Source organism: Micropterus dolomieu, linkage group LG22 (assembly GCF_021292245.1).
Source record: "Micropterus dolomieu isolate WLL.071019.BEF.003 ecotype Adirondacks linkage group LG22, ASM2129224v1, whole genome shotgun sequence".
NCBI classification, from domain to species: domain Eukaryota; kingdom Metazoa; phylum Chordata; class Actinopteri; order Centrarchiformes; family Centrarchidae; genus Micropterus; species Micropterus dolomieu.
In genome coordinates this window covers 33,077,517-33,089,487 of record NC_060171.1, presented here as the reverse complement: position 1 = coordinate 33,089,487, position 11,971 = coordinate 33,077,517, and the positions used below count along the sequence as shown (strand labels likewise).

General features: G+C 40.1%; 1 protein-coding gene and 1 long non-coding RNA gene across 2 annotated transcripts in view; one reads left to right on the top strand and one right to left on the bottom strand.

The window, feature by feature from the left end:
• Positions 1-11,971, bottom strand: part of zfpm1 (zinc finger protein, FOG family member 1) — a 117,764-nt gene that overhangs the window by 72,558 nt on the left and 33,235 nt on the right. The window lies entirely within an intron of this gene.
• On the top strand, positions 4,989-6,770 carry LOC123961578. The gene is made up of 2 exons (XR_006822748.1): positions 4,989-5,261; positions 6,504-6,770. It is a non-coding gene; the product is annotated as an uncharacterized LOC123961578 (long non-coding RNA).

The window sequence follows — 11,971 nt, the reverse complement described above, 5'->3', positions numbered from 1 at the left end:
TGTGTGTGTGTGTGTGCGCTGAAAACATTTGGTGATCTCCCTCCTTAAATCCTTCCTCCTTCTCTCTGACACACACACACTAAAGCCATGACTAAAAGGGAACATTTCTAAGTTTAGAAAAGTAAAGAGAAGTTCAGAGCGTTACATCAGAAGATGGAAACAATCCTCATATCTGAGCCCTAAATATGAAATTAAAAACTGTAGATGATTCACTTAGCTTAGACTGCTAGCATAGTTTAAATAAACCCTCCTACCAGCACATCTAAAGCTCGGCTAGTTTTTTTTTCCTTTATGCTAAGCTAAGCTTACTGTCTCAGGCTGTTGTTCATTTTTAAGGAACAGACATGAGTCAATCTTCTCTTATATATATATATATATATATATATATATATACATATACACACATACTAATATATATATATATATATATATATATATATATATATATATATATATATATATATATATATAGGTCACTAATCAGTTTCTTCGGTTTGATTATTTTGTCTGAACAACAGTTGACAATCCTGAACAGATTCAGTCTATATGAAACTAGCACTGATTGTCATTTAGAACAATTTGATGATAAAACATATTTTTGGACAAAAAAACAATAAAAAGGTATCCCTTTAGTAAAATAGGACAAATTTCTAAATTGTTGGTGCCTTAATAAATTAAATACATTTTAATTTAAAAGTTTTAATCTGATCTGATAAATCTGATCTGAAACTTTCAATACTAAATGCTCTGGACAGTACTGAAAAAGTACTAATGTTCAAATGCAAATTTGAGATCATTTGAATAATCGATCAGTCGTTAAGGTTATAAGTTGGAGTTAGACACCAGTCTGCAAAATTCCTCCGCTAACATTTTAAGAGAACAAAAGACATTATTAAAGTAAATCAGGCAAACACAGTTTTAAAATTGAGGACAAAATGATAGAAGAGTGGTCTACTAAAACTACTAGTCCATGCTGAGTGAGGAAAACTCCAGTCCACCACCTAGAGGAGACTAAGACAGATGTGGTAGTACAGGAGTACTTGAGCTCCCGCGCAGAGACCACAGCTGTCTCTCTTGGAGCCGCGAGGAGAGGCAGAACAAAGTGCTGCAGCTGATGAAGGCACCAAAGATACTGCTTTATTAACTCTCCGTCCACATCAAACCTGCAGCAAGCAGCTCGCTGATTAAACACAGAGACAACACACATCAAACCTGTATGCTCAACAAGCCTGATTAAACAGACGCAAGCCTTGCCGCTCTCACGCTAATAAGCCACCACACAAAAAATATATTAGATCTGAAAGCAAGAGAAGGACAGGAAGAGAGAGGGGGAGAGGCATGCTTCTATCAGAAAATCACAGACTTGTGAAGAGAAACATTAAAAGGGGATATTTAGAGAAAGAAAGGAGGAGAGAATTGGAAGGAGAGGAGGATGTGTGAGCTCTCTCTTGAGAAACTAAGGTAAGGTCTGACACGGAGTCACGCACTGGAGAGGAGCCACTTATTGATCAGAGTGAAGAGAATCACCTACCACTGAGGAAATATTTTTAATCAACTTTTCACTTAAAACATTTCCCTCAATGCTGCATGGGCTCTTATCACAGCTCCATGGCCACCGTTCCCTTCCATCAACCCTCGCACAAGAGGAACCTGCCCGCACAGCGCATGATATCGATCCGTTATATTCAGCTTCAATAAAAATCAGCTTTTTCTCCTCAGCCTTTAGGATCTGAGCTGCTAACGACTACCCATTGATTACTCTGGGGATGACAAACTCAAGCAAAGCAATAGATTTTTTCGACAGATCTGAAATCCCCAGGGCTTATGGACCGTCCTGTAAATCTTCACATCTAATGTGATGATGATAAAGTTCCCAGATTGCAGTGGGGGGGGTGTCACATAACAGCTGCTGGTGTGAGGGTAAGGCCTGCAGGCTGATTAACCTCTACCAATCCTCTGCAACGTCTCTTAGATATTCTGAATCTAATCAGTCATATTTGTCTCAGCGAAACCTGCACTGTGAATCAAACCGGAACAGGAGTTTCAGAATGTGGCTTTGGCTGACATAAATCCACATTTTCTCACCAAACCAAATGACCAGTGAACATACAGCATGTTTCCACTGCACTCGAGAAGTGCAAAATACATTAAATTAATTACAATCAATCAATGATGAAATGTTTCCACTCAATTAAAACTGCGACTTTACATCACAGTAATGTAAAAATTTGGCCTACAGCTGATTTTCAAAATAAAAGTCACGACCAATCGTCAGAGCAGCTGGGTCTGGTGGTTGTTTCTCCTGTGGAGGAACTGTGTGCGCACTGAAATTCAGAAAACAACATTATTTTCATTACTATTGCAACCTTGAACTACTACTATAAACCTGTGAGCAACACCGTGGGTAATATGCAGAAACTGAGAATACGGGTTGCTGATGATGAGGGATGACGTGGTATAATATATATATGACGCTGCAGCACCCTTTTTGACCTTAAAGGAACTGCCTGCACTTCAGCTGCTAAATAAGAAGGTTGTTAAGCAAATCAGTAAGAACGCGACTCAGCCACTGAGAGGAAAGAAGAGCAACCATACGTTGCACAGAGTGTATTACACAGAATAACAAACCACAGAGTACCAGAGTATTGCACCACTGTTGGACACCAATCTTTCATCTCAGTGTCAACTTTTCAGGAACTGCAACTACCATGCTTGAACGTTGGGTTTCATTTTATAGCTGAGACAATCAGTCAATCAATTGATACTCACTATTTTGATAATTTATTAATCATTTAAGTAATTTTTTTTAAGTGTAATTGTCAAACATTACCTTGTTCCAGTCTGTTGAGTGAGAGAAGTTACTGCTTTCTTGGTCTTATTACTTGTGATGGTATGCTAATACCTTTGAGATGTGGGGTCACCTTGGGCAGTGATGAGCATTTTTCACCATTATCTGACATTTCATAGAAAGATGAATTGATTAAAGAGAAAATAATCGGCAGATTAATTGATGTGAAAATAATAATTATGTGCAGCCCTGTTTCATATGATAACACAATCCCAAGCTTTGTTGATACTTTGGTTCTCAGACAAAGTGTAGTTCATAGTTTCTTACTCACTCAGAACTATATAATCCTAAATCTGCAATTATAGAAGAAATGTGAAAAGCAGCTCGGGTTCAGCTAATGCTGCTGGCATTTTAATAAATTATTATCTATTAATTAAGCACATGGTGCAGTCAGTGCGGTCCACCTCTATCGTCAGAGAGATTTGATGCATGTTGATTGATCATTTATTGATTGATAGCAACGGCAAAAGTACGTCAGAGAGGAACATTTTAATTCCGTGTCACAGCAGGTTTGCTGCCATGCCCGCCACGAATAAAAAGTGTCCGCCAACAGTGTGAAGAAATGGACAGAATGGAAAGAGAAATAAATATGCAGAAAAGGGGAGCATCTGGAGGGAAAAAAGCAAAAAAAAAGGTAGAAAATGTCCATCACAGCACATCAGTGAAATACATACTGTAAAGAGTGATAACGCTGGAGTGAGCTGATGCACATTGACGCAGCAGGACGCAAACATCAAAGGGCTGAAAATGGATGAACACAGTGCAAACATATAACACGTGCTAAACGTTACTAACAAACTGCATCATATTTAAGACCTTTAAAAGGAATTTCCAACAATTACTACAATTACTTCAAATGCTGAAATTGACTGTATTCAAGACCGTGACAGGCCTTGAGTTTAAAATAATTCACGGTATTTTTAGACTCATAGGACCCTGTTTTCTCAGCTATGTGCGCCTCTCAATGAAAAAAATTATTCTCTCCATCTCCTCTCTCATCCCTCATCTCTCTCCATTCCAACCTGCAGTCCCCCCTTTATATTCCCGCTTCCTCCTCTCTTTCTGTCATTATCTCTCCATTCCTCATCCCCTCTTATCCCCCCTCTGCCACCACCACCACCGCCACCACCTCTTTCTTCTTCTCCGTCCCCTTTCAATATCACTCACGCTCTCTCTCTCTCTCTCTCTCTCTATCACCTTCCCTCCCTCTATCTCTCTCTTTCTCCCCTCCTTCCCTTTTTTTTTTCTGGGTGAAAAAGCGTAGTGACTGGGAGCGTCACTGTGTGCGGATAGCTGGGAGCCGTTGGCGGTTATCGGCTCCTGCAGACTCTCTCTGCCGGTCTGATCTGTCTCCTCTTCATTAAGCAAATACGCCGACGTGGAAATGAAAACATAATAGCTATTTGATTTCCAGCGAGATATTTTGCATATTGGTTCGGAGCTGATAGCGGAATTTCATCAAGTCGTTTTTTTTTTCTCTCCTTCTCTCTTCCCTCCCTCTCCCGCCACCCTCCCCACCCCTCCTCCTCCACCAGCTCCTTCCACATCCCTCAATGCTTTAAAAACTGAATTACTGAGCTGGGCCAGCTTTCAGCAAGATTTCTTTACATTGCTGGGAAGAGGGAAAAAAAGAGAGAGCGAGAGAGAGAAATCTAGTTCCCCAGGAAGACTACTTAACCGATTAAATATCCCCCCATTCCCATCTTTTTTTTCTCCCTTTCCCTTTTTGATAACAAGGAAGAAAATTTAAAGAATTCACTGTGCTTTAGGTTTACTACACTAATCAGAGATAGGAGTGAGAAAATTAACTCCTTAATGAGCAGAGCTGTCTCCCTGATAAAGGTCCTGGGGAGGCGGCGGGGTGGGACACCGGCTGAACCTTGGGAGAGAGACATAGAGACACAGAAGGAGAGATAGACAGCGATAAAGCCGGGCAGCAGATGGAGGAATTGAGTGTAATGCGGGGGTAACAATTAGTTTCCCTCCTCTGAGGAGGAGGAGATATTTGCTTCTCGGGCATGAGGAGGGCAGGTAGAGAGATAGCAGCAGTACCGCCCCTATAGCACCACAGATACCCACAGTGCCTTGCGTCAGCGCTGGCCGTGATGGATGGTCCAGTGGCGGGGTATCCTTCATGCCTCCTGGAAAGAAAAGCTAGCCCAGGAGGAGAGGATCAGCAGCCCCTTCACAGCGGGCCTATCTGATAGGCCGGCGCATCTCAGGAGGACATTTCACCGGCCCGAGCCCGCTGAAATAAATCTCCCTGCTGCTGCTTTCTATGTTGGAACACCATGTAGCTTCAGTCCTGATAGCAGGCCTGCCGTGTTACAGCTGCAGCCTGGCGAGTAGGCTACTGTACACCCTCAAACATACAGTGGACTAGACACACTCACCTTTGTCAAAGGGTTCTGAGGTGAAGACAGTGGTTCAATAATACTCTTTAATTCTAAAAGTTCCGCTTTCTAAAAAGGCACAATAATTTCCTAAAACAGCTGGGCACTGCAGTTTTTAGCAGATGTAACTCAAACAGGAGGACATTTGTTGGGGATGGATCAGCGGATCAATACACATTTGGAGTATTTACATATTCATCTTAAAATGTTGGGATGTGAATATTTGTTCTTTTTGTAACTCTTGAAAAGACAAAGCCTGAAGACACGGCTCGGCCGGTAGTCAATATTTATTCTACAATTAATCCAATTAATTTAGTAAATCAGTTTATGATGAAAATGCTTACTAGCTGCACCACACATTCAAATGTACATGCTGAAATATATACTTGTCAGTGCTCTCTGCAGGACCAATGTACTGCAGACACTACTGATATTGCTGACAAATGTACTTTAAAACGTTCTTTAATAATTATGCCGTAATCAGATTTTTTAAACTCTCAAATATCAATATTGGTATAAAAAGATTGACAGCATCATTCAATTCCACATTATATTAATTAATCTAAAAGGAAAGCTGTTTAATGCTCCTTGAAACGGTTCCGTTTAGCGCTCTAACTGATTTAGTATATTTAAAATGGTTCTAGGATTTCTTCAAGAAACTGTGCACACAAAAAACGGCACCATTAATAGAAAATGATCATGGTCCCATCGAGGAACCGAACAACACATAATGCTTTTAATAACACTGTGTCAAAGTGGCACCACATGACTGACACACTGTGATAACATTTGGAGATGCTGCATTTCAGCAGATTTCATCACCTTTGCCAGAGAGATCCTATCTGACTCGTCTGACTTCTACAAAGTCACCTCTCTCCATCTCTGAACAACACATCTGTTCTGCCTCTCATCTTTGTTTTTGTAGCTCCCTGCGATTTTAGCTGCCCTTTGTACACAGTTCCCATGTAACGGGGATTGTTCTCCAAGCACTGCCCTCTGGAGTGAGGGATGAAGCAACACGAAAAATACTGTACACCAATCAATGAACAAATATGACTCAGTAAGATGTATTTGGTGTTAATTGTATAAGATCTGACTGATAAGTTCATGAGGTTGGGGTATCCACCTTTTATATTTACCACTATATCACTGAAGCGTCTCATACATTTCCTGCATAGTGCGTAGTGTGGAGAAACCTCGTGATGTACTGGATCAAGCCTTTCCTCTGGTATTCTGTTTCACAACCATTTCTTCTCTGGCAGCACTTCAGACGCACTCGCCCTGACAGACTGTTTCATGTTCCTCAAGGACGCCTCACTCCTACATACATCACAGAGGAACAGCAGTCTACAGTTTAAATACAGCAAAATGAGTGGTGTGTTCCTCTGAAAATCTAATGGAAAGTGAACATGTGTGCATTATGATAAGACTGTAAGGGACTGACAGCGTGCGCATGTCCCAGACACACATTTATCAAAAGAAAAACTACCATTTGTCATGTCACAGATAAATAAATTAAGTAAATTACATCCGATCAACTCTTCACTTTTTTGTTCACTATGTTCTTTTATTACCACGAAGGCATGCGGCTCCTCATGTTTCACATTAACCTGTTGTTCAGTGAGCATGAGTTGGTCTGCCCAGGAACACCTAGTAACAGTACACTGAATTCAGTACGCAATGATTTGTGGTTCTGTATATCCCAAGACCAAACACATACAATGTGATTAGTCTAATGCTGTGTAATTGTATCTTGCCACCTTTTCCAAAGAAAAGCTTCAGCAGTTGTCATTTGGTGACTGACGGCTCGACCGTGCTGCTTACATTATCTGAGGGAAACCATCGGTATGGCAAGCAGAAAGAACATCTCTCACCCAATCAGCCTCTGTTAGGGAGCGCTATGATTCTTCAGCGAGTTGTAGAAACACTGTGGCTCAGATAAAAACTGTGTTCACATTTTTCAACTCAACATGCTAACTTTATACATTATGGATATAATGCTTGACCCAGTTTAGTTTAGTTTAGTTTAGTGTTGATACCTTTCAAAAGAAATGAAAATAATTTTTTATTTAATTTTGAAAAATGATTCCAAAACCACTCACTTTGTGCACCATTACAACCCTTTTTTGCATGTTGAAAATGATAAAATAATGGTTGACCTGCTATCCTTAGCCACCAGAGTGCCCAAAACAAAGTGCTGTATTAAACTGCATGGAAGAACATTTAAGGCAAGATTCTTTTCAGCACATTTTAGGTCATTAAATTCTTACGACCACAAGATTTTAGAAAATATGTTGTTTTGTAAAATTGTGGTTTATTTTTGTCTTTTATTTTCAAGGGAACAAAGGGAGCTCAGATACATATAATTTATGCTTAAACGTATTCACTTGTTTTAAAAACACAAAAGTCAATATTTATCTGTGACTACATCTGCATATCAAGTGGCCCTTTAAGTCACCAGAGCTCAGCCCAGCTGAACACCTATGGAGGATTTTGGACCAATGTGTAAGACTCTCCACCACCACAAGACCAAATGACGTAACATAAACTTTAATCTTTAAATCTATCCAGTGTTATCTGTGATGCTGTACATCCTTTTGTTATGTCTGCATATGCTTATCTTTCAGTCTGCTGTACTCAGGTCTCGCTTCATATACATTTTATATATATATATATATATATATATATATATATATATATATATATATATATATATAAATAACTGGTAATAATGAAATGTACAGGAGAAAAAAGTGCTAAGAACAGGTGGTTTTCAAAATAAATAAATAAAAAGAGAGGGGAGGAGTTTGGAGGGAGGGAGATAGAGAGCAGTTACCATGCAGCCCGAGCTGAGACCCTGGACTATTGAAGCCAGGCATGCAGACGAGAAAGCCAGCCGATAAGCCCGGCTGATAAAAGATAGAAAAAAGCAGCAGATTTGAACTTTCCCACCGTACTGAGATCCACAGAGGGAGGAGGAGTTGATTCAACTACTTATTGAATCCCTTCCTATCTATAACCACCCCCTCCCGAAACCCAACAGCGAGGCAAGGCCAACACACACACACACACACACACACACACACACACACACAACACACACAACACACAAATTAAATTTAATTTAATAGTTAAAATAATCCTAAAGGTTTAATGGTGAGGTCAAACAAAGGCCAGGAACTGGTTTCTGTAGACAAACACACACAAGGTCATTCATTATCTTCTGTCTAACCATCATCGCTCCATCCTCGAATCATATCAGAGACAGTGTTTCTTTCCATATCTCTGCTCCTCTCCGTTGATATGAAGAGGCTTGGCCTTGAGTAAGATGGTGAGAATTTTCACACACTTCTAGGTCATTGCCGTATCTGACATGGTTTTGGCTGTGAAATTTATTGATGGGATTCATTCACAAGGTCTATACAGCGGACACTCTTTGACACCAACACGACTCTCCCTGATTCCCATGTGCAAAAATATACCAATGTCGGCAAAAACACAGCGTGAAAACTACATAACGTGACTCTAATTTTGCACATATTCAGGATTTATTTCCACTGAGGGCTTTTCAGCTTCTCAGTGGGTTGAAAGAACTCTACAGCCTTAGGGTTGACTCTAAAAAAAGGCTGCTTGTGTTAGGGCCTCAAAAGGTTGCAGATTTAAGCTACAGTTTTTCCAACTGTTGCTAGATACTTAAATAAATAAATAAGCAGGTTTTTTTGTGGGACAGTTTATAATTTATTTTTTCAAATAAAAGTGGATGGTGCAACACAGCTCACAATAGCTTCCTCCATTTTGGACTCTTAGGCTGTCTAAATGTGCGATTTAAAATTCACCAATGTTGAGCTGAAGCGAAACGTTTGCGCAGATTAACTTCGGCTCGGCGACACAATCTACAATTTCAGTGATTCCACAAGAAGGGATTGAATATGTCGCAGAATTTCGCCACTTTAAATGCTGTTTTGACCAGGCCTCAGATAGATGTCTTTTCTGGATTTAGAAATGTAACAACTGCTGCAAAGCTGACTCTTGTGATATGATTTTATTAAAACATCTCTAGGTAGTGTGACCTGAGTTGACCAAAAAAATACTTTCGCTCCAAACTGGAAGAGGTTAGTTCCGGCTCTCTACAGTTTGTAACTCTCAATCATGGTAATGTATGTCGGCAAGCCAACAGGAGGTGCCGCTAGGCTACCCTCGCACACAGTGACACCACCTGACACTCCATAACCCACTTAGGTTGGTTTCATGTGTGACAGAGGCAAGACAGTGTCATTACTCTTTAAACAGATTTTATTAAGGCTTAAAAGGAGCAGGTTTGGCAGCATGCCAGCTTTATTGGCAGGAGATTTAAGCATACCACACTCAGTCGTATTTTTGTCTACTTGCTTGTTCCTTCTGAGCTACACCCACGCTGTACCTCGGAGGCGAGTAGTATATTGCTTTATAAACCTCTGCGCAGTGTCGCAGACACTACCATTAGTTTTTTTCTAACCAGGAACAAATCTAGAACAGAGACATTTTTGTACTTTCATTAGGTACTGGGTATGTTGTGGTGACCAACTGACAAATGGTGTGATTAGCCCTTTAACAAACAGCTAACAAAGATAATGTCTTCTATTAATATTGATGCTCAACAAAAGTTTCCCCGATTAAAAAAATCTGAACCATTTCTGAATGACATGTCACATCCAGCTCTATCAGTAATCCTCAGTACATTTTAAAACACACTACAATTAGGCCAACATCTCAAATCATTATTATTGTTGTGTCATGTGCTGATATGCTGCATCAAGCCAACAAAGAACAGGCACATGACATCAGGTCCAGGTAGATCTGTATGCGACACAAGAGAGATTTCAGAAAGAGTGTCCGGTACGTGGGATAAGGGTTTGCCTGTCCTGTGTGTGTGCACGATATATTAAGCCTGATTTGAATCCCTTTTCCTTGATCTTAACCCCAAATAAAGATGGGAGGCAGATGACAGATTTAATGGTATGCAGGAGGAAAGGCAGAGAGACTCCCTCCAATGTGGTCCTCCCTCGCTCACTCTCCCTGTCTGCGCACCCCAAACACCACATCTTTGACATGAAGCAGCTCTGTGTTCACGCCACTGCAATGTTGTGGACGTTAGAGAGAAAGACGTTAACACTGGATAAAACAAAGATCTTCAACTGATGAAGAATGATTTCCTGCTCTCCTCTCCCACCTTCCTGGCTTCTCCTTTGTTAGCTAGTTTCACTTATTCACCAAATAATTCGTCCACCTCTTCCTGATCGCCCTCTCAAGTGAAGGCCTTCGAGTTTGTTTTGGAGTGTCAACCCTGAAACTTAATGTCAAATATATAGCTATACAAAAGGGACATACACACACACACACGCAGATGTTTCTGCTGGTCCCAGAGACTAAACACACTGAGAGAAGGAGGGAAAACAGCTCCAGCAAACAGAGACCAAAACATGACTGAGAATGCAACAAGAACTGCCCTGGGGGATGGTGTGTGTGTGTGTGTGTGCGCGTGTGTGCGTGTGTGTGTGTGTGTGTGTGTGTGTACACAGAGGGAACTCTCTACTGTCTGCATTATTATCATCATCATTAGGGCTGTGATGTTATTTTAATTGATATATGAGTGAAAGTGATCAATACGGTTTGTCCGTCTGCAGGAAGACGGACAAACCGTATTGATCACTTTCACTCACTCAAGTGTTCTGTTAGGGTCTGAATTATATTTCAGAGGCTTTTCCCACCACTAGTCATTTTCAGATATTTTGGGGGCATGAAAAGGGTCACATTTATCTGTATGTAACTATGATGCAGCACAATTTCAAGAGCATTTTAACTGACGGCTTATATGCTACTATTTTGTTTGACAGTGTGGGCGTTCAAACTGAAAATAGCCCTGTGCTCACAAGTATTGGACCGGCCAATGCAGCACCTTGCTGGATGACATTACATTGTGTTGTGGCAAAAGCTTTGTGCAGCAGTACTTAAACTGAAAATAACAAGGGGACGGCGCTACTGTGGCTCTCAACTTAGTAACTTAGGAGTGCTAGATTTTTCTCCTTAAAACTGAAAAATGCAGCCAACCTACCTACAGTAAACTGTTTAATTTTGTTTACTTAAGTTTAATTACTTAATGACGTCTTCGTGCATGATATTTGATTTTATACAGGAAAATCTTAATTACTGCATGATGGCGGCTTTAAGTGTGCAGTAATCATTAAAATCAAAGAATTACACCGAAGTACAACAAATAACACTTCATATGTTTTAGTAAATAAGACAGCGACTCTATGTGATTCTTACTAGTGCTTCAATAACTCGATCATTACTGCTGTTTCTTGTCTCCGTTCTTATCTGCAGTCTGAGACAGGACTGTCTTGTTGCACTGTATCTGCAACAAAGTCTTCAATCCTAAATACACCCTTTTTCCCTAACACATTTACCACAGCAGTGTTGATTGTATTCCATTAATTAAGGGACATAAATCATCTTAAATGTCTGATATGTCTATCAACTATCCTCTTCTCTCCTGCCAACATAACTAATAATTCTCAGAATGGATTTCCGGGGCCCTTAGTATTAAAGTATTAAATTACATGTCTCTGCTGTCACAGGTTTAAAAATATCTCTCTTCCTCATCATTATAAATATGTGAGGTGGAATTAAAAACACAAAATTATTGTTATATTGCATTTACAGTAATACAACCTCAATTACTTTTTTTTTT